Here is a 19,960-nt window from a genome sequence, read left to right as displayed (position 1 = left end):
AGACGGGGACATAAAGCAGCTGTTGAAGCCAAGTACGATATAAAGGAAATATGGGTATTATGGGTATTTTTAACATTTGTTAAACGCATTCAGCCTCAAATAAAAAATTATGAACCTGTCAAAGTTATTTAATGTTATTTAAGATATTTCAAACCACACTCAATCTCACTTAAGAGTTGTGACGTTTTTACTTATTTCACATTCTTGAATCTGAACCTGTGGGAAATGTGTTTAACAACAAACGACCTTGCTCCAATTCTCAATAAACCACATTTATGTATTTGATTTTAATATTTTTTTGTGACGCAACTTGTTTTATAAATAAATGATGCAAACAAAGAGCCAGACAGAGAATCAGCTGTACTGCCACTTCCTTTATGTGCTGCCCCGTGCACTCTAGTAAACTCGATGATGTACAGAGTGCATGTACTAAGAATAAAACAGGCTCATGTGAGTGTATTCCAAATAGCCGATCAAATGGAACTGGAATCATCTTCTCTTCCTCCATTTCACTATCACTTCCTCATTTTGAGGTCTGTGCTAATTTCACCAGATGCTGAATAAGTTCAAATACCGCACGCCTGCGTTACTGTCGCAGGAAGTGGCTGCGTATGTACACACACACACACACACACACGCACTCACACTCACACACTATAACCACTCTTTGTCAAACGTCTCCTCTATGGCGTATTCAGTCCAGTCTGCTTTATTACTGAAAGTGATTCAGAAAGGAATTGATTACAGAGGAGGATTAACTCCGCACAGTCCACAAAAAGGCTGCAACAACAAACAGCCCAGCGTGACCGTGTGGATCCAGCCACCTTATCATTTTAGTAAAATGAAGCCGGATGCTTTTTTCCCTCTGTGATCACAGAGCCAGGCATCGCGTTTGACTGAGCGAGGCTTTTGGCGGCGAGTCCACTTCTCTGATGTGTTTTAATAAACACGACCTTGATTGTTCCCTGGTGTTATTTTGAAGCATGGAAATGAGCCTTCGTTTCAATAGTCTCTGTTGGAGCCATTCCTGTTGGCAACATCTCGGCCCTCCAAACAAAGTCAGCACTGTGACTGGCACTGGCCACGTCAGACAAAACATGCCATTTTTAATTAGCTTTGTTGCAAAACAGAGGGACGGTGGGAGAGAAGTGGGATAAGAGGACACGTCTGACCACCTTAATTGGTTCATTCACAATAACAATGCAGCTAATGCATGTCAGCATGCAACAAAAAACACTGGTATGATCGGTGAGTTGTTTTTTTGGCTTATTTTTTTTCTACCAGGCCTCTGCTATGGAAACTAAATTCATGTTACAACATTGCACAAGACCTGCATGTCTGAAAGAGGACCTTTATCATTCTGCAATAAAAATCTGCCTTAGTTGTATTTCCTTAAAAATACTCAAAATAATTTTTACTGGCACTGAACCCAGGACGCTGCTGTGGTCGCTGCTAATACATAGCACAGTAAGCATGAAATCAGCAGGCAGCAAAGAGCCGGGCTCCGAACCTGCAGCCGCTGCAGGGGACTCGAGCCATTTAAACATTGACGAGGCGATCCCTCATTAAAATCAATTAAAATAAAGTTGTAAAATATATATTTGTCAACCGTGTTATTCCACGATCTTGACTGGTTGTTATATTCTGTATATTTTAACCTTGGTTGAAAATATTTAACATTTAATATTTATTTAACTAATTTATATATTAAATTAACCTTAAACATATCTTACATCTTAATCCTAAACACAGCTTCTTATTAAATGTGAGCTATATTGCAAATCTTTTGCATTCTGGAAATGTGACATTCATGAATATGCTTATTATATTTTAAACAAAAGTGTGTAAATTAACATACAAGCATTTATAGAAAACAATATTATATCATTATTGCAAACCCTCTCATGTCATTCAGCCCTGCTTGGATCTGTATATAACTTTCAAACTGCTGCAGTAGATATAGAAGGACTCAGTATATAAGTCCAGACAGTCTCCAGGATGCTGTACAGTGCACGTTGCCTAAAGCCACTCGCTGGAATCACTTGTAGGCGGACAGAGGATTCTGTTCCTACACCTCTAAGATGAATATCAAGACAGGTGCCGGCAACCGCACTGTATATTTCCCCTCTATAACCCTTCCCTCCCTCGCTCATCATTCCTCTGTCACCTCGCTGAAAGGTTGGTGTCTTTCTCTCCGAGGGTGTTTGCTCAGATGTGGGCAGCCAGGACACTGTGGCATGCCTGGGGCTTACCGATGAGATTAGACGGTGACAGTGACACGACGGCGCGGCGAAATGATTTCCAAAACCGCAGGCAGAGGCTAGAAAAGGGATGTTCTCAGCCGACATGAGTCACCGAGGCCCCGTTCCCTCCTCTGAGCTGCTGTTCTGCTCTCATGTTTGTTTGGTTTGGTGAAATCGGTGGCTCGGCCGTTTTTTAAACTGAGACGGTGAGACGCAAAGAGAGAATATGCAGCAATGAATAAGTATCCGGGCATGTGCATCTTGGAGCTGGGCTGTCAAAGTTATTTTTTTTCCGTTAAGAGTGAATAGTTCCTGATCGCTGTCCGACCAGAAATGTTGAAAACATGGAGCAGGAGAGTCACAGCTCAGTCAGAAAGGAATTTCTAAAGCACAGGAACTTGTGAATTTGTCTTTTATGGGACTTGATGAAGATGCAGCTGCAGCTTGAGCCTCTATAGCAATGAAAAGTGTCCAATGGTGATTTTAAAAGATGAGTGTATTACCCTCATTCAAATATTCTTTCATAAACATTTCCTATTTTAAGTGAGAAAAGCATTTCGACTGTATTTTTTTAATTTTTTTAATGTTTTGTTGCATTAAATGGGTTAAAAAATGAAAATTGAAAATATTGCTTTCAGTGTAGGTCAGAATATTAGACGATTTGAACACCTAACACTAAATAAAAAGATGTGGGCATTCATCATGAGATCTACTCGATGCGTCATTGCCACATTTTGAAGGTTACAGTATATTTCACAATACGAGCAGAGCAGCCGCGGAAGAATTGATTAGACGAGTTAATAAACCAGCTCTTGATCGTGGACGGATGCACTTGATGAATCAGATAAATTCTACACTAAGTACTTTAGGACACTGAGACTAATCTGCTGCACTGCTTTACCTGCCGAAAAATACGAATTAAAGCAGAATGCAAATGAGAAAACGGCAAAAAGGTCAGAGACGATAACAGTTAACGCAATGCTGGTCTTTTGGCTGTTGGTCCATGTGCACTGAACGGTGAGTTATCGTTGATGCTAATCGCTGAACTGACGTCATTTCATTTTCATATTACAGTCGATGATATAAAGGATCCAAATTGTCGACTTCTGTTTTTTTTTTTTTTTTTACACATTTAACCACAGACACAAGCCGCAGTAATAAAGGAGTAAAAATTTCCATTTCCACTTTCATGGTTAAGAGAGGAACTCTCAAATAAATTCAAATGTTGCAACCTCATATTGCATGCGGACAAATGCCTGTAAGATTTTTACAAATCTGTTCGATTCAAACGGTACGACTTTTAAAGTTGCTGCGAAAAGGCAGATTTCTGTCTGGAGGAATTTAGACGACGCTCGAGTGTAACGACGATTTCTGGGTGGTGTAACAGAGCGAAGATGAAAGCTTCCTCTGTTTTAAAGCCTCAGCAGAATAATCGGAGAGGATTGATATTGATTATGGTGCAAAATAAAAACATTCTGATGAAAGCCGCTGAAACATCGTTGGACAGAGGGACGGACTGAGGACGCATGAGGAACCTGAACATCGGCACACCGGGTCAAGCGATCCAGTTCCTAGCATGAAAAATAGTTGATGCAGGAGTTGGTTTGGTCGTGAAAACTCAGTGTGTGTATGTGTGTGTGTGTGTGTGTGATGTTTTATACTGATGTGTGCACTCCCCTTCAACGAGAATGATTTTTTTGCAAGGACAGAAGCTTGTCTCACACACTCAAGAGCTCTATTCACAACAGATTCTGACAATTTAATTTGTATAATACGCACAAAGGATGTTTTTCTTATCCGGAGCCACGAGTGGAGATCTCGATGTTACTCTCTCTCTCCGTCCTCTACGTAACCCAGCTCTTGGATAAACATTATTATATAAATTATAAATTAAACATCAAAAGTGTGAGTGTTTTTATTTTTCCTCTTCTCGCTCCACTCCAACCGATCATCAGAAGTTCAGCCCCTTACGTTCAAGGCGATTTTTTAGAATCTTCAGTTACAATGAGCTCCTTACAAAGACACACGAGTTAAAGCTTTCACTCACATTCAAACACACAAAACAAGCGTCTCGGATCGACTACTGACTGCGATAGGTGGCACAGTTACACTTATTTCTCTTATTGACGGAAAATACAAGCCGGGGGAGTGTCACCGTTAAGGTCAAGCAAATATTCGAGAATATATTTTGTAACTAAAAGTTGAGATTTGATTGTATTTCTGGAAAAAGTTCAGAATCAGAGTAATGGCTCGCACCTCGGGAGAAGCAAAGATCAAGAAGAATTCAAAACTACTTTTCTCATGGGTTCAAGTCCAAATTCATACTACATTTCCCATGATGCATGTAATAAAATATATGGTTCAAAATGCTTTGGACACATTTCCCATCCTTGCGAGCCTCTATCTTTTTCAAGCCGATAAACCTGCTCGGTGCTTCACCTCACATCTGTAACGACACGTCAACAGGTCGACCTGAGCTGTTCCCCCACATGAGACACGAAGGACACTTCTCACAACACTTGGGATTATTACACACACACACACACACACACAGGAAAAACAAAAGATGTCCACATCAGCGGTTTGTGGAGATTTGAAGTCACAGGATTACAGCTGGCACATCATGTCCGGGATGTTTGACATATAATAACAGTACAGGGCTCCGTCACTGTATTGTTGCTGCAGGGGGATAAAGTTCAGTCTTTCTTATTGCGGCTGTAATTCTTGATAGCCATGCACACATCTGTCAGCGGCTACATTTCCACGGAGGATTATCTGACCGGCCAGCGGTGCCGCTGCTGCTGCTGCGGCGGAGTTTATTTAAAAAAGAGGGAGAGGAAATTTGTCCGATGATGGATGATTTGGCAGCGTGCAAACGTGGTAACTGAAGCGGGAGACGCCAAAATACACAGAGAGCAGGTAGAGCCGAGGAGTCTCTGTGGGCAGACGCTGTCCCAGAAAAGCAAAGACGTCTGGAGAGTTTCAGGGAGAAAAGATGTGGCCGGCTGCAGATGTACCGGACTCTTCTTCTACTCCCTCCACTCATCAGCAGCATCCCTCGTTTAATTTGGGCTCTCAATCACGAGGCTGAATGAATATGTCAAGGATGAGGGGTACTATGTATACAATTACATAATCTTTGGGGCTTGGCATATAGAAGTTACAGAATTTAGCCTCAAAAACAACAATGGATGCATTTTTGTCTCTGTTTGCAGTTACAGATACAGACGTAGTTACCTCTGCTCATTCAAAACACACATTTGCTCCTATTAAATGCAGGGACATAACTTGAACACCTGTAAAAGAGGAGCTGCTACCATCTCTTTAAAAAGCTGCTAAGCCTCAGGGGATTCTATCACTCTTAGTTTCGGTGGTGACTTTTATTTCACATTACGGCCCGAGCCTTAGATCACAGCTAATCTGAAATTATGTGTGTGAACTACAAATGTCCTTCAGTTTGCAGTGGAATAATCTGGAGCCATCGCTGCTTCGAGAATCACCTGGACGACACTTTCCAGACGCCAAAAAAACTTTATTAAACGGTAAAACAAGAAAGATTCTGACTTTAAGTAATGGATAAATGCATCATAATATAGTTTTACATATTTTTGAGGTATTAAAGGGTCAAAATCCTTCATGAACAAACATGAACGTCATCAACGCACGTATCTTAACAGGGTCTCCACCTACCATTTAAAATTAGATAATCTGCAGATAATCCATTTAAAAAAATGAGTTCATTTGTTTACAGAATTTCTCCCTGGGGATTAAAAAAGTATTTCTGGTTCTGGTTTTACGCCTCATGACAGTGTGACGCAAAAATAAATATTTGATTCTGCTTCAAATAATAAAAGCACAAGTGGAAGATGACGACTCTTTCAGTGTGAAATGTAAAATCTCCACATGCAGCAAAGACGGAGAGAATGAGTCCTTCAGCACAAAAGAACCAACGACTCCGCAAAGTGCAAATGGGTAAATAAAAGTAAAGTGAAGCAGCATGTTCAACATACTGTAAATGACTTACTCTGCCTGAATTAATAAGAAAAAGGCAGTAAACATGGTATTTTGGGACAAAGTCTCCTCCTTCAATAAAAAAAAACAAACATTACCACTGTTTTTCCACGGCTGCTGACGGGTTTTTCTGCGTAATGAGACTTTTCAGGATACATGACATAAACAAAAAAACTACTCCTGTGGTCGGCTTTCAGCTCAGCACCAGGGAAGTAAACATTTTCGAATTGGAGCATAGAAAGAAGGAATCATTTGGGAATTTGGGGAATTATTTCCACACAGAAAGATGTATTTGTTTAAGGATCTTCTAAAGACCATCATTCGTCATCTGTGTCTGTGTTATGGGACCACAGGTCGACGCGGCTCCTCTGCTAAGTCCAGGGTAAACGGTCAGGAGACAAGTCAACAGGGTCCCGGAGTAACCTCCGTTACAAGTATTGATAAAGTCTCTCTGGGAGGAGATCTGTGATTTCAGGAGCTTTGGTTTCTAGAGGGAGTAAAGTGTTCTAAAGTGTTGTTAGAAGTTATTAGAGCCAGATAAGACAAGAAGTGTGAGGAGGAGATGATGGAGAATCCTGTCTGAACCTAAGACCTGGACAAAACGGAAAAGACCAGCAGTGACCAGCGTCAGAACCTCAAGATGTTATTACACTTTCTCTTCAACACGCTCATGAGGGCCCTGAATCTCAATGTGTTGGTTCAATTAAGTGCAGAAGCTTGCAATACTTATAGCCGAGTTATTTTTTCACAAATATACACAAATGAAACCTTCAAAATATTAAATCTAACTATAAAAATGTAAAACTTCTTTCATTTACTTATTGTTTTCTGTGCCGGTCACGTGACGAGCAGACACAAGATAAGAGCAGAGCACTGATGTCCTCAGCTGAATCCCAATTCCTCTCTTTCTTAAAATACTAGAACAGGTTGTGATGTTTCTTTTGCTCCATCACCAACTCAATAAATCTTTTTAGAAACATTTCTTCAGCCCCATCACAGCTTGTGCTGCAAAAACTCAGGAAAATCGATTTGCTGAAAACGGAAATAAAGAAGAAGGAGATGACAGGAGGCTCATCCGTCTTTGTCCGTGGGTTTTATTCTGTGCATGAAAACAAACTTTGGTGTATTAACAGAAACATACAGAGGTGTGTGTGTAGTTAATCCGAACTGATAAGAGCCTCAACTTTACTCCTCAACTTCTCAGACGAGAGGAAATCACAACGTACGCACCAATAAAGCAGCAGAGCAACTTCACTCAGCATTTAGACACATGCATCACACACAGGCACAGTCTGAAGTCACATTTTGGGAGACAGAGCACAGATAACGGTCCAACACCTTCCCAACAATGCTTCCTCTTGCTCAATAAAATCATAAAACGCCTCTGAAGCCGCCTTCCTCCCTCTCGCCGTCTCTTTGAACTCGGGTGACGCTGAATGCAGCGGAGGAGACGGCAGACGTGACAGTGTGAACAGCAACAGTCTGGTGCTAGACACCACTTTACACCCGTACTGCAATTCACAGTTCAAAGCGCACGACTGGAAGAAAATATTTTAGAATGATGGGAAGGATTACTGATACGTGTGTCGAATACAAAGGGGCGATTTGGCGCTTTATCGTGCCTGACGAGGTTAGCAACAAAATGGCGGCGGATGGCATGTGTGGGAAGGTCTCGCCAATGCGCGAGGTGCATAGTGGTTACTTGTCAGTCCCCCTCGCAGGAATAAAAGCGAAACCAAGCCATCGCTGAATGGCGAGACAAAAATCGAGAGCGCGGCCACGAGAAGGGAGGGCGATGTTTTCAAAACAAGCCTGAATGGATGCACATTTACAGTAACACAAAGAAATAAATGAAGCCCTTTGAGGGGAAGAGCTGTGTTTTACCAAAGGACCGGGCAGAGAAACCAGCAATTTTGCGATTCTTCTTTTGAAGGTTTTCTTCTGCTCGGGGTGGAGTGTTGGGGGGTTTGTGGCGCGCTGGCAGCTGAGGCAATCTGGGTCTCAAGCACATCTAAGGTTGGGCAATTAGTTCCAGTGCCACTATTAATGTGCTGAAGGGGCGCGCTCTGCGGGGGGTTGAGGGCTCGGCTCAAAGGGCCTCGGTCCTTGCTGGGAGGAGGGGGTTGAATATGGCCAGAAGAGGTGGGGGTCAGGACCTCGGGGCCATGTGAAAGCTATACCATGTCCGCTGACCTCGCCACAGTGCCGACGCCGGCCATCGCACAAAAACACAGAGACTGACCGTTACAGTTTCTACTGTTTACGACAAAGACGACCTCCCGAGGGAAAAGTCCGGACGAAACTTCAGCGAGACAACAAGTAGTAAAAGGCCTCATTAGTGGACGACACGATAAGGATTCCACTTTATCACAACTGGATAATATCAGGAGCAGACCTTTAATTTTATCCAATTTGATTTTAGTTATTTAATTAAAAGAAAATAAGAATCCCAGGAAGTTTCTCACAATTCTGTTGTGGGGATCAAACAGTGCCAAAACATGTGATTAGTCTCTGAAGACTTTTGTACGATTAAAGTAGCTTAAAATAAAATGCGTAAAAATAAAAGACGAAAAAATTTGTACGACACAAATGTTGTATACGTTGTACAAGGACATGTACACCACTTCGCTTTCATGTGATTTCTGATGTAAAGAACATGTTTTGTTCTGGAAATAAATATTTAAAATCATGTGTGAGCTCCACATCATCCACAATGACCAGAGCGTTGGCTGAAGACGGAGACAAACCAGACGCCGTGCTGCATATTCCCTTTGTACGCCGCACTCTCGCACCACATTGTACCTCGACACCCACGTAGAGTCTACATCTCTCTCCTGGGCTTTTGATCTCCACCGTAATATGTCAAGGGTATTTAGAGGACAGAAAGCGAGACACAGAGGAATCGTAATGCCACGGAGTCCTTCTCTGTGCTGCAGCCGTGCTTCTCTCCGATCACATGCATTCTTACTTTTCGCATGTTTTCCTCTCCTCTCTCTGCATCGAGGAGAAAAATGTTAAAGCGCGAGTTTGGCATCTTTAACGAGAGCCGTCGTCACAGTGTCTGTTACAGACGGATGAATGAGGACAGATCATGAATAGCTGCTGCAGAGCTCTGCTTGGATTTGAAATGCGGATTTTCCTGATGTTTTTTTCTTCAAAAAAATCGTACATTCGTGTTTTATACTCAAAACAAAACAAATCGCTTCGGCAGATATATCCTAGATTATTAATTGTCAACTACACACAATGGAGTGAATATGTCTGTTTTTATGAGGAAAATCAACATATATGTTGGTGCAACTCTTATTTTTATTATTATCTACTCCAGTAGAAATACCTACTCAGCGTTAGATAGCTTTTTAATTGCTGACTGTTATGGATGAGAAGGTTAAAGTGGACTTAATTTAAAATAGTTTACATATTGTCAAAAGCAATGCATCATATTTTATATTTGGAAAATAGGAATCTGTAAAAATATTACTAAACAAGACGTCAAAAAAATGTAAGTAAACCCAGTTCATTAAAATAGTGTACATATATATATATATATATATATATACTTGGTGGTATTCATCTACAGACTCTGAACAAAAGGTCAGATAAAGAAAAAGTCAATTATTTTCAGCTCTTTCAACATTTTTGGAAACAAATAAACAAAAGAGAAAATCCGCTTGGGAGGACAAACTGTCGCCTCTCTCTCCCTGACTCCTGATTGGTCAGCGGTCGCAGCTTCAGCCAAATTCAAACCCTCTTGCTGCTCCTGCTCGGGCGGGTTTGGCCGAAGCCGCTGACCACTAGGGTTTGACAGGAGCCTTTGTGTTCTCTCAGGACAATAGGGGTGAGAGGTGGTGGTGGTGGTGGTGGTGGTGGTAGTGCCGTGGTGGTGGTGGGGGGTCACAGCAATCTCCCACACAGCGCCACCGCACCCGGCTTCATCTGTAAAGTCCTCGCCTGCTGACCTTTAACCCCTGCTGTCTTTGTCCAAGTCGAAATAATAAAATCTGTTCCGGCAAATGGATGCCTGAGACACTGCTGTCCTTATTGTACGTCTCTGCTCGGCTCTATTCTTCCCCCGTCCTCCTCGTACGGAAGGTCGACACTAAGATTATGGCCAGATTACGCTGGAGTCTTGCGGACAGATGGTAGCGGTTCCCTTTCTCGTGCGACGCCCGGCCCCTGGCGACTTCCCATTTCTTAATTAAAGGCAACAAACGGGAATTGGGTTGTAATGGATGGTACGGGATTAAGGTTAATAAATGTACTTGACGACTGTTTCAGAGATGTGTGTGTTCTCTCGTACCTACTTTGAGAGCACTCAGAAAATAGTGATGATTAGAGTTTTGGATGTCACGTGAGAAGGAAGACGACCGAACTAAGTGAATCTGAAGCATTAAGTTACAGAGCGCCCCTTTCCACCGTGTGTGTTTGTTGAGCTTCTATAGCCGGTCAAGTTATACGGAGCTTATGTAGGTCACTGAGCCACTTCAGGACAATTGGGGCGAGGACGGTGTTGAGTTTTCACTTTATCACAAAAGCAGCAAACTAAAAAAAGTTGTTCTTCTGCACTCCTGTCATTGCTCTTTGTTTCTCATCCATATTCCAGCCGGTTTCCCCTGATGCAAAATAAATCACCAGACTTTTGAAGCAGGAGCTTTTCTCCTCTCTAAAAAAAAAATCTTGCATAACGGATTGAAAGTGGGCAGGTTTTTTTTTTTTTTTTTCCAGCATTGCAGAGATTTTTCTTCCATAAATAAAATGAGAAAAGTGCAGAAACCTTTTTTTACTTTATCTGATTTGGGTTTGTTTTTTTTGTTAAAGTTCAGTAAATCACAAACTTTCCATCAGCCAAAGATAATTTTTCAACTTTTAAATCACACTGACGTCCCCACACACCTGCATCATTCATCATTCTGAAATCCAACTCACAATTATGAAACATTGCAGTTTTATAATAAGAGATGCAACTTCATGTAAAACGACGTCTTCTCTTTAAGGACAAATGTCCTCAGGATATTAAGACACTTGTAGGTTTGGAATAAAAATTTCATGAAGTTTTGACGCAACATCAGTTTTTTTGGAACAGATGAGAAAAAAGTAATCTCAACTTTTTGTGGCACTTTTCTAAGAGTTGCATGATTTTCTATTAAAACAAACAAGAAGCAAAAATGTCTCAAAAAGTTAAACATCGATGAGCAGAATCTAGAATTGGCAATTTTATTGAATTGTATTCAAATTAAAAACAAAGAAAACATTTGCAAATTCTAAAACATATATATATATATATATGTATATATATATATATATATATATATATATAATTTGTGTCGAGATGGTTGGTGTGAGGGAAACAATGTGATAAATACCAATTAGTCATTTGGGTTTAAAACCCAATTTTATTTAGTTAATATACTTCATATAGTTAATTATGCATCATGGTCTATTAAAAATACAGTATCTGAGTTTCAGTTGACTTTTAAAACACCAAGCAGCTGAATCAGTTCAATATTTTGTGCAGAAACGTAAAACGTTTGCTGATTTTCTGTATTTCTAACTCACAGAAAGTCATTTAAATTGTAATCTTGGTCTTAAAAGTTTTAGGATCCATTATTTCTCCTCTCTTGCTTCAGACAGTACATGTCGTTTGGTTATGTCACGTCACAGAGAACATTATGTGGAAGTCATCGCTGCCGCCTTTTCTCTCTGAAGCCTTTTCTCCCCCCCCCCCCACCTCCAAGCAGGAACCCCACCCCCAAACACACTGACAAAAGTCAGGTCTGTAACCCCTGCAGCCCCACCCCCGTGCTCTTTGACCTATAGTGGAGGCCTGGCTGAGCACAAACAGTGGTCGTCCCCTGAAGCCCCCACCGTCACCTCCACCTCCACCACAGGCTCCTGTTTCACTGGGCCAATGAAAGGGCCTACTGTAAATAACAGGGGCCTGGTTGACCCGGGAGTTTATCTGGGCCTGAGACCCCTGCATCCACCCTACTGTAACAGAGCCCGCCGCTCACAATAGACTCTCTCATGGGTGTTAGACTGTGGGCTCTTTCCCCTCTGTGCCCACTCAGAATGGGGATTAGAAAAAAAAAAAAAAGGGCCCCTGTCAGGTCCTCGGAGGGGGTCAACCCCCTCCAAACCAGCATCACAACCCCATCCCACAGACACTTTAGCCTTTGTCCCCGTGTGAGACTTGGGAGCAGGGAAGGATGGAGGGAATGTGGAGGTGGAGCTAAAGCCTGAGACCAATCACTCTGACAAAACGCTGGATCAAACTCACGGATCCGAACAGCATCAAAGCTGAAGTCTGTGCTGAAGCCACGGAGACGTTTTCCTTCTTCTCCACAACAACCTGAGAAAACCACTCCATCCAGAACGGACGCACAATTCATCAATTGTCAATCAATCACATTTTAATTGTCTAGCCCATATTCACAAACATCCTCTGCCCTCAACCCTCGAGAACAGTGAGGAAAACTACCAAAAATAACAGACAGGCACATGTGTTTCCTCTCCGAGGACGAACACAAGGACAATAGACGTCTCCTCAAACTGAGCACATCGACAGCATAACGATATTCCTCTTCAGAAGAGGTGAATGATTATTTAACGTTTTTATACAAAAGAAAAAGTCTGAGAGATAAATGGACACTTGTCAGTTAGTATGAGTGAGTGTCTTGTATTGATGTTTATTAGTTAGTGATGAAATGATTGATTGATTTATTGATAAGTCAACTGGAAAAACATTAATTTAATTCAAGCCAATTTTCCAAGGATATGGTATTTCAAGCAATTTAACCATCACGGTGGGAATATATTTCTTTTGACAATGTCCACTCTAAACCATTGACACTTTAATTAAAACTTTAATCGGGCAATTAACACATCAATTAGGAAGATAAATAAACAATGCCATTATGTCAAATTGAATTTAATTACACTAAAATATTTATTGGTTGTAGCTCTGGTTTAATCGTCCTCCTGAATCTTAAAATTTGAAGATCCCTTGCTGTTTATGAGTAATGTGCGAGTAATATGAAGACGAGGAGAACAAAAAATAAAGTCAAGTTCAGATGGTGATGATGAAACGTCTTCACAGCGCTGTGGATGTGTGTGAGGAAGAGAGAGAGAGGGAGAGAGGGAGATATCGAGAGAGGAAGGTTTCGGGTCAGAGGCTAAGTGAAATATATCCCCACTCTGAGGCATGCAAGAGAGAGGATGCAGGAAGCTGAGGGCCAGAGATAAGGGGTGCAGACGTGGGCGATAAGCACCCAAACACCTGTTAGGGAAGCTCCAGCTTCTCGCCTCAGACCAACGCTTCACAGGAGGCAATAAAACACAAGCAGGGAAGGAAGAAGAAGAAGAAGAAGAAGAAGAAAAAAGTACATGAACAAAACCATCAAAGAGAAAACCGCTGCTGCTTTTCTTTCCCAGAAGACGAGAGCGGCGGGTGAGAACTGCAGAGGGTGTTGGTGGCGAGTATGAAACTCCATCCTGTTTTACACCGTGCTTCATGGCAGATGGCGGGAGCCTACAGCATCATTTGTAAGGTCAGCGGCGAGACAGGAGTGGCAGAAATGATGCTGTTTGAGTCATGACATGTCAGAGCCCAACGCCTCAATGATCAGTCCAGGAAATGGAATGGCTTTTTTTTTTTTTTTTTTTTTTCCCCCCCGTCTTTCCTCCCTTTCTTTTTTACTATCCCACTCTCGCCTTCCAGGGCCCAGGGACAAACAGACAAACACAAAACAATCTGGGAGCGGTCAAGAGAGACCTTGGAGATGCCTGACAGTCCGGCAGTAAACAAGAAAGACAGGATTCATAACGTGTCAGGAGAGAAATTCATGGCGTGATTATGGCCGGGAACCATCTGACCGATTAAATGATGCTCGCCATCAAATAACTCGTCAGGGGCATTCTGGGAATTACGATGCCAATTAAAGACAGACTGATATGATTATAATCTGACATTTTCCAGTGTTTGGTTTACGTGATTAATGAGTCAGATCTTACAGGAAACAATATGAATCTCATCTTTTAATCACAATAAAAATGTTGTAATCGCAGGGCAGAGGAAACTAGGCGGTGTCTTTTTTAATTATATTCTATTTTTTTTTATACATTTCTGTTTAACGGAGAAAAAAACCTAAAGAATAATTAATTAAAATGTAATTAAATATATAAGGAGATGGACTTTATTGGAAATAAAACTTAATTAGAGTGCACCATTTTTTTTAAATCTTTTTTTTATAAAAAAAGGTTGATGGTTTGGCAAAAGGTTCTTGGAGAACTTTACTTAATACATCTACAGTCTGTGCCTCAGTTGGGAAATAATTTATGTAATGTTGAATATATTCAATTAAAAGCCAAAATCTGGAGGCAAAATATAACTTAATATTTTCAGTTGCACTTTTAGAGTCGTTTGATAAAACCAGAAATATATAGAATAGAAATGCAAAATACCAGAGTTCATCTTTTCTATAAAGGTGCAGTTCTATAGTAAAAATGGTCAAAACTGAAACGGAATGAATTTCAGAACATTTGAAATATCAGCTTCTGGTTTAGTTTGATACTTAGTTTGAACGACATCTGATGGTGGGAAACCGGAGTGATTTAATAAACGCAGATCTGCATGTGTTCTCCGACGTTACACACTGTTTTCAAACATTCCTGCTCTTCAAGCAGACAAATCTCCCTTCAATTCAATCCAACCCCCACCTCGCATGCAGCCTGTGTGAGGGGGCCGGCCGATCCATCATCAGCTCCCTGCCTCTGCTAATCTCTCTGGGCGTCTTCGGTCAGCAAATACATAAATCAATTATAGTTTTAAGCTTTATGCCATGATTTACCCAACTGATCCCTCCTGGATTACAGCGGAGCTTAAAACGTGTCGGTCGGCGCTCAAGCTTCAAGTTGCCTTGACATTCATTGCACCCCTGCCACGGCGCTCAGCGAGCAGCATGTCAGACGCCACATACGTGGATGTGAGAGCGTTTTGAGCGGGGTGACAGGCAGATAGGGCCGCTCTGCGATAACACAATGACGTTCATCCTCGGTAGTAAAATTGTGATTCCTTCGAGTCTTAGCCCCCGATAACCTAAATGTGTCAAAGGTCCAGGGTCTAGACGGATAGTGTTGATTAACCTGAGGAGGAGTAAAGTCTTTAAATCATTAACATGTAACACTACACGTTTGTGACATGTGTCAAAATATGGCACCAAATACTTCTCGTTTCAACGAGAGCAAATCCTCAAGACAGCGAGAAGAGACACCGACACAGACACATGTGAAATATATAAACAAAACAACAATTCTCTAATGACTCACTGATAAAGTGCTAGCAGCCAATAAATGCCTGTTCTCATAAATAAGCACATGCACCAACTTTAGATTATGGTGGAAACATAAATGATCAAATTAAATTGAAATAAATAAAATTATTTGGGATGGAATGTAGTGAAGTACATTTACTTAGTTACGCTACTTTCATGTGTCTGTAGATGTATTTTTGCTCCACTGCGTATATCAACAAATATATGTGATTTTTTTTTACGCCACTGTATTTTTACAGGAGGGTCTCTTTATTTTCTGCTTTTACCTAAGTAGAATGTTTGAGTACTTTCTCCAGCACTGCGTACTATCACATAGATCAAGCATTTCATTAAATGCAGCAACATTTCGGTATCTAATGAAAGCTAGAATCCTAAATTCCGTCACTTAACTACCAAACTAAATTACATCCCTTGGTTTGACAAAAGTTAGCATGACGTTTTCATGGGCGTTAGTGTATTAGTCAATATAACCAAAAAACTGTTGGATGGATTCTCATGAAATTTGGTGGAAGGATGCGGGACGAGGGGCGGAGGAAGATTCCACAATATTTTGGTGTGGATCCGGCTCGAGTTGCATTTTTTTCTCTTCCTTTAACACTGAGAAACTTCCCAAATTTCTCCCACAATTCACGGATCTAGAGTAAAAAAAAACGATTTGAACCGTTCGACATAATGTCTATTCACTGCAACATTAACTATAACAAGCAGTTTATGAGCAGACGTTTATGAGCAGGTAAAGCTAACACTCACTTCCACCTGTTGAGCCGACGTGGTACCTCGGCCTCCGAGGAGCGAGGTGGACTCAAACATCGCACATGTCGCTGCTCCGGCCTCAGTTTCCTACCTGAGAGCTCCTTTGTGACAGGTGACTGTGGGGAGAATGGGGGGTAATTTTTATGACCAGCTTCTTAGCGTGCTGGTATCACTCCATTGGGGCCTCTTGCCAATCTCTGGCAAACCATTCAAGTGGCAACAAAGAGGCTAATTAGAAGCTCTCTCGCTGGAAGCCCGCGGAGGGCTCTGGTTTGATACTTCCCAGGGAGGCTCGGGGGCCTCAGAGGTGGCGGTGGCAGCTTTTTCCTCACATACACACAGGACGTTTGTGAGCACACTTGGGTAGACCCTTTGGCTCCGGCACATTTACTCATTGTGCCCGTCCTCCCTACGGTCCGCCAGAGCGATAGAATCAGAGCGGGGGGAACCGACACATCTTCTTTCATGTGGCGGGGACCCAGAGAGGGGATGCTAATAGGATATCGATGGGATTAGAACCCAGAGCGTTCAGGTCCAGGAGAACAGAGGCAGGGCTCTATGAACTAGAACTAAAACCCACTCAGCTTTATGGCCAGATCATTCTAATTCTATTGACTTTGCCTTTTTTTAAATGGGAAAGCTGACAATGATGCATGCACTTTAATACAGTAGGAAAGTGAAGGGTTTGCTTATTCTAATAAAGGTCAAAAACACAAAGAATCTGCCGCTAGATCCACACACACACACACACACACACACACACACACAGTGGCACAGCCTCTCCCCCTGCCAACACTTGCAGCAGCTTCTGTTGAGAGGAGATAGGCATCAGGAAGTTAAGGCCGATAACACATTTGCATGTCACCTGATAACTGGCTGTAATTAGTACTCCTGGTGAGCACCCCCCCCACACACACACAACAACAACAACAACAACGCAGAACAAAATAAAAGCCCACACTCTCGCATGGACACACACACACACACACGGCCAACTTCCAGTACAGTATGTTATCCTTATCCCTCCCTCCAGACCACAAGGCCCCCACAGGGGACAAAGGATAGGGGCCTCCGTGTGTTCGTTTCATGGCAGCCCCTGCCACACCGCATCAGCAAAGGCCACGTCTGCCGAGCGCTGTTAGCCACACAGAGGCAGCTGGTCGCGCCGAGTCAAGCTGCTAACTTTTATTGCACAGGCACCTCCCTCCACTCTTATCTCAGGGAGGGAGGTGATCTAATCAGCCAACTGATTAGATCACCTCCTTCCATTGCCATAGCCACTGTCTGGATGTTAAAGCCCCCCCCCCCCTTCCTCTCTTGGTGTTGCCCTTCTCTTTTTATCCCCTCCCTCCCTCCCTCCCCTATCCAAAAAAAAAAAAAAAAGCATCTCAAATCTTTTTAAAAGCAGCTTCACCACATGTGAGAAGGTGACTCGCTACCTGACGTCAGTGCATGACAGTAAAATGCTTGATCTGTACCACGGGGTGTGTTTGTGCACGCACGTACCTCCGTGTGTGTGTGTGTGTCTGTGTGTGTGTGTGTGTGTGTAGTGCATTCCACATGATGTAGCCCCCTGTGTTAAGTCTTTAATCGATACATCTCCCTATCCTGACAGTAAGGACAGAGCCCAGATCTGAGATCAGAGCGATGGCGGTGTAAATCTTTACGGTTCAACCAGAGCCTTTTAAAGCCTGTCTATAATTGGGCTTCAGCCAGCAGCTGCCTCGGCTGCGGCCATCACCGTGGGCCCGGTCAAAGCGTCAGTTCCTCTGGGGCATAAACAAACCCTGCACCTCCAATAAGGGCAAAAAAAAAAGAGGCACCTGAGTGACGATAAAGAGAAAGACGAAGTGGCAGCCAGACTTGAATGAGCCTCTCTGTCTGTGGTTTGGGTATTTCTTGGAGAGCAGTTTCTTCTTTTCGTCAAGTGAGGCTTTTTTGTGCTATTGGATTATTACACCAACATGTACTGTACCTCTGAGTGCAAGTCGGGAGGACTTAGCTCACTGAGTGATTTCAAATAGAGGGTAATCCACTGCCATGTAATAGAAGCTTTGTTGCTGGGCTGCTTTCAGGAAACTGCAAGGGAAATGCTTTCAGTTTTACAGGTTTGGATCAGCTTCTTTAGTTTTAGTACATTGAGTCGTTATATTTGAGGCCAGAGTTGATGTACAGCATCACAAAAGATGAAACAGCAAATATCAGACAACCAACACAAACGTGCATCATTTCTACAAACGTTCTCTTTTCCACTTCCTTTAAGTTGAGTGGAGGAAACTGCCACCGTTATCTGATGAAGGGGAAGTGCACGTATACTTGTTGCACATTCTGCATTAGGTGTGTGTACATGAATGCCTGCCGCACACTGGAAATCAAAATGCAATCTCCGAATGAGACACGCGCTCGGAGAAAAAGCACAGATGCCTGATGGAATTAAAGTCACGCAAACCCTCATGGCTCCGACAACGTGGAAAAAGAAAAATCGCCCTCACAGTTTCTGCTCTCTCTGAGCCTTTCAGACAGCTGCTGAATTAGATATTAAACCGAGAAAGAATAAATATTGAAAAGTTGCTGCTATTTCATCTTAAGACTTTGTCTTCACGTTGCCTGTGTTGCTCCTGACGAGTGTTTCACAGTAGGACATCAATGCCCTTTGATGATAGCAGAACCATTGAACCATCACGATCCAGTCGCTTCTTTTACATCTGCCCAGCGGCCCTCGTGCTGCACGGTCTCCTGAACCCAACCACCCTGCTGCTCATGGTGTGAATGTATAGTAAGAAAACGGTGGTTAATGGTTGATAGCGTCCAAAGCACACAAGTGTCAGGGTGGAGCAAATCAACTCGTACGCCTTCCACTGGTCTCGCCACGATGTGCAAGGTATGTGTGCGTGTGTGTGCATACATCGTTATCACCTGCAACAAACGCTATGGGCCGCTATCTGGGTTCAATCTGCTCTTGGTTTACTGAGGAGGAGTGCCAAGGGTTATCTGTCCCTCTCTGATATGCACAGATAAGAGCCTTGGGCCCGCTGTTTAAACACCTGGGGCCCAGGGTATTGGAGCGCCCTCTGTCCCCCCTCTGCCACAAAAGGAGAGGAAATGGAAGAGCGAGCGCCGGCTGCTGCTGCTGCTGATGAAGAGGGGAATGTGTGTGAGAAGTAATGAACACAGGAGTGTGTGCGCGTGCTGAGGTTAATGCAGGGGTGATTATTTCCCCCCTACTCTCCCTGCTTACCCCAATACTTTAATCAATAATAAGAATAACATGAGCAGGAACGGAGAGGCAGCGATAGCGTGACTTGTCTCAATCATGCACCCTCCTCTCCATCCCCTCAAAAAACCTTTTCCATGCTATGAAAAGACAGAGTTAAAGCATTGATGGTTTTCAGTAATGTTTAACGGCTATATGTTGGAAAAGCGCTCCTTTAAAATAGGCTCTTTTTTCACTTATGTGATGTACATTACAGCGAGGGTCAGTCATTTGCATGAGAATGGACGATTAAGTGAAAGAGATAAACCCAAGGCTAGTTCCCGTGAATTGGATGCTGTGTTTGGAATACCAAGCAGTGGAGGGTTTTTTTTTTTTCCCCTTTCCTCAGCCTCTGCAGAATTAGCCCCCTG

General features: G+C 42.6%; 1 protein-coding gene across 4 annotated transcripts in view; it reads right to left on the bottom strand.

Moving 5' to 3' along the window:
• The window catches only part of zbtb16a (zinc finger and BTB domain containing 16a), a 132,311-nt gene that overhangs the window by 105,197 nt on the left and 7,154 nt on the right, over positions 1 to 19,960 (bottom strand). The window lies entirely within an intron of this gene.

Source organism: Paralichthys olivaceus, chromosome 15 (genome assembly GCF_024713975.1).
Source record: "Paralichthys olivaceus isolate ysfri-2021 chromosome 15, ASM2471397v2, whole genome shotgun sequence".
Classification (NCBI taxonomy): Eukaryota; Metazoa; Chordata; class Actinopteri; order Pleuronectiformes; family Paralichthyidae; genus Paralichthys; species Paralichthys olivaceus.
Note: the sequence above shows the minus strand (reverse complement) of the source record. Positions and strands in the feature narration are given on the sequence as shown.